This window comes from Glycine soja, chromosome 13 (assembly GCF_004193775.1).
Source record: "Glycine soja cultivar W05 chromosome 13, ASM419377v2, whole genome shotgun sequence".
NCBI lineage: Eukaryota > Viridiplantae > Streptophyta > Magnoliopsida > Fabales > Fabaceae > Glycine > Glycine soja.
Window position 1 is genome coordinate 15,544,075 of NC_041014.1, and position 4,237 is coordinate 15,548,311.

Genomic DNA, 4,237 nt, shown 5'->3' on the forward strand with positions numbered 1-4,237 from the left:
CTTGTTTCATCATACACTCCTAAGCTTGTGGGGATATTGGACTCACAAAATCTTGATACTAAAGTTGTTTAATTTAGTTATCTGTTATGTTGGTTAGTCTGTTAAGTTATGTTAGTATAGTTATTAGAGATAAGATCTTTTGTTAGTTAGTTAGAGATAGAGTTTCTTATGAACTCTATCAATTCAATAAAAAGAGTTTATTCAGTTACTATTTCTTCTTTGATACTAAGTACAACAAATATTGAGTTTTTATTTTGGGTAAATTTTTCTTTATAATAGACACATGGGGTGCAAGTGGGTAGAGATACTTTATATAATAAATTTTCTAATGGAAATTATTGATCTGCAGCCTATCATGTGGCAATAAATTACAGGAGAAGGGGCATATCATGTAAAAAACACTTAAGATATGTGTGCATATATTTTGCATATATATGTGAATTATATATGGTTCTAGTAAGACAAGGTATCCCATCCTCTTAGAGACAACCATAGTACATGATTGATCTGATCCATGTCATCTGAAATAAAGAGTGAATTTCACATGATTTTACACACAAAATGATTGGTTTTACTGAGCAAGATGAAACAGTTAAAAAGAAGAACAAAAAGGATAATAATTGAGAGGTATTGGACGCTGTTGATGAGTCTAAGAAGAAGAGAAAGAAATAAAAAAAAGAAGGATAAGGTTAGCATGGACACTATCTGACACTTCATGTGTTACATCAGCCAATTATGTATTAAAGTGACCAGAATTAAGTTTCAGGAACTCTTTTGTAATTTCCTTCAATTCAAGACTAAAATGACAGCACCTTATACTTTCAGGGATCAAGTTGATGGTTTATTCAAAAACTTAAGGATGAGCTACTCAGCAACAAGAAAGCCCTATGTTGTGTTGACTCCATTTCCATTTCCATTTCCATTTCAAGGTCACATCAACCCATTGTTCCAACTAGCCAAGTTGCTTCACCTCAGAGGCTTTCCATACAACCATTGTCCACACTGAACACAATCACAAACTCTTGCACGAATCAAGGGGTCACAATGCCCTTGATGGCCTAGAAGACTTTTGATTTGAGACCATCCCAGATGGACATGGTGATGCTGATGTTGCTCGAGACATAATCTCTCTTTGTGAAACAATAAGAGAACACTTGCTCCTCCCCTTTTGTGATCTTCTTGCTAGACTTAAAGATTCTGCCACTAAGAGTCTTGTTCCCCCAGTTACCTGCTTGGTTTCTGATTGTGCCATGACTTTTACTATACAAGCTGCTGAAGAACTTTCACTCCCTATTGTTCTAATTCAACCGGCCAGTGCATGTTCGTTATTGTCTGGTTTGCATTTTCGTTCTCTTTTTTATAAAGGTCTCGTACAACTCAAAGGTATGAATTTTAGCTCTTTCTTTAGAAAAGTACATGTACTAGAGTAAATATTCTAGCATTAATCTAGCATTCATTAGGTATGACCAATCATAAACTTAATATACATTGAAATAGTAATTGAAGGTAACAAAGTCCTTGACTCCTCGCAAAAGTTAAAGTTATCTCAAGTTTTTTATTAGTTGTCATGAATGGATACATGTCAAAGCAAAAATTGCATGTTTGTATGTGTGTGTGTGTATGGAGCTTGGAGCCATTATTGGATTTTGTAATTATGACTACAGATGAGAGTTGTGTGGACTGGATTCCAGGCTTGAAGAACTTTAGACTGAAGGACCTGCCTGACTTTATAAGGACAACACAGATCAAAATAACTATGGTAGAATGTTTCATTGAATCAGCAAATAATGTGCACAGAGCTTCTGCTGTTGTTATTAATACTTCTGATGAACTTGAAAGTGATGTGTTGAATGCTCATACCTCTATGGTCCCCTCTCTTTACCCTATTGGTCCTTTCCCTTCATTTTTAAATCAAAGTCCACAGAAGAACCACTTGGCATCTCTAGGTTCCAATCTTTGGAAGGAAGATACCGGTTGTCTTTTATAGTTGGGTTTGGCTTTTCAATGCCTATGTTTTTTCTTGTTGTTTATTTCAGTACACCTAGTACTGACTCTTATTTATAATAAAATTTGATTTTTGCTGTGCAAAAAAAAAAGTCTGTAATTTATGTGAATTTTAGAGTTTGCTTGGGGTTTGGCCAACAGCAAGAGACCCTTTCTGTGGATCATTAGGCCTGACCTTGTCATTGGTGGCTCAGTGATTTTGTCGTCTGAGTCTGTCAATGAAACTTCAGATAGAGGCCTAACAGCTAGCTAGTGTAAGCAAGAGTAAGTGCTGAACCACACTTCAATTGGTGGATTCTTGACTCATTGTGGATGGAACTCAACAATTGAAAGTATTTGTGCAGGCGTGCCAATGTTGTGTTGGCCTTTTTATGTTGATCAACCAACAAACTGTGGATCTGTATGCAATGAATGGGACATTGGGATTGAAATTGATACCAATGAATTGATGGTGGGAGAGAAAGGAAAGAAAATGAGGCAAAAGGTTATGGAGTTGAAGAAGAGGGCAGAGGAGGACGTTCATACATGAACTTGGACAAAGTGATTAGTGAGGTGCTTCTTAAACACAAATACACAATTAGTTTAAAAGTGCTTTTTTTCCTACTTAAATTTGTAGATTTTTTGTGAAGCAAAAATGATGAATCAGTGAGAAGTGGTAGTTATATTTAAAACATATATAGCTATCTATTTTTCCTACTTACCTCTATGGTCTCCTATTTAAAACATAGTTTCAGAGATATCATTTAGCATGGAATCCCTCTTGAGTCTTGACAACTTCCCATGTCCTTCTTGGTCTAAATTAATATTTTTTTTAATTTTTATTTTGAAAATAAAACCAAAATAAAAATTACCATACAATTCGATTTATGGAGTGCTTAAATCCATTGAAGATGCCCTAAAGCAACATAATCGGTCAGATGAGTAATTGATTCAGCAGTTGATTTAAGGCCTTTTAAGATATTCTAACCTGGAACTACAGGAAAGCAGAGCCATAGTAGTTGGAGCAGCATATCTGCATATGCTTCCATTGGAACAAACACTTCAAAGAACAAATTCAATGCTTCAAACAGCTATTTCTCTAAACACTTCACATTTTATTTTATTAATTTTAGTCATCATTGATTTATTTATTTTTTAAATGATTTCTATTACCATTTAGTATTTGTTTGATTGTGAAGAAATAGGAGAGAAATATTCAAAATTATGTGTGGGTTTCACATCTCTTTTTCTCAACTATAATTCAAATATTTATTCTCAATTCTCTTTATTTCTTTTCTTTTCCATACAACCACACTACATACATTTAGATATGTTACATTAGGAAGAAGTATATGATGTGGCATACATCTAATGTCATTACTAAATGAAAATACAACCTATTTTAATATGTTTTAAACTTATCAAAATCAAAACAATATGTTTATTTTATAAGGACTAAAACTAAAGTCCACCATATTGGCATTGGCATCGATTAATACAAATATAAAACCTATAAAAAAAACTTGTTCTAGTTTTTTAATGGTGGGTAAAGAGAGGTTGCCCCAAGAGCTTACTCTAGTGTTAAGCAAGTATTATACATTTTCAAATGTCAGGGGAACCAATCCTTTCATCACCCTTTGTGGCCCACAGTATAACTTCAGCCTCATGAGGGGAACAAATTCTCCAGGGTGGTCCTCACAACATGTTTCACTGCTGAGTTGCACCATGACAATGGGCCATATAAAACTAGCTAGTTTGGAAGCTACAACATAAATGGAGAGTATGTATTTAAATTAACTTTTTTTCTTCTTCAGAAAAATCTTTCTTCAATGCTTAAAAGGGAAAATAAATTTAAAAATAAGCTAATTCAAACATTTTTACAAATTAATATTTGGATCTTTTGTGCATTTCACACTGGTTCAAAGGGTAGCTAAGTAATCTGCATATTTTCCTACAAAAATAGTTAACCATTTCCAGGCTGCTACCTTGGTTTCCTAGAACCAAACAGTAATCAAACGCAGGGTCCTCCACAGACCACAGCTCCCTTTTTTTGAATTCTTTAGCAATGAATAGTGGGTTTTCCTTCTAGTAAGATTAGTATTTTTAGCCCACATTTTTTTGTGAAATTTTGGGGTAGTCTCAAACTGCTGGCATGTGGAATTGTCCAATTGGTGATGGACAAGTTGTATTCAATAATACTATATTTTCTTACAAATTTTGCTATAAATCTTCTCAACACTACCTCTGTTTCAAA

The 4,237-nt window shown here is 34.1% G+C and overlaps 2 pseudogenes; both read left to right on the top strand.

Moving 5' to 3' along the window:
* The first annotated feature begins 803 nt into the window (after positions 1-803).
* LOC114382153 lies at positions 804-2,677 on the top strand (annotated as a pseudogene).
* Positions 2,092-2,677, top strand: LOC114382155 (annotated as a pseudogene).
* Positions 2,678-4,237: the final 1,560 nt, after the last annotated feature.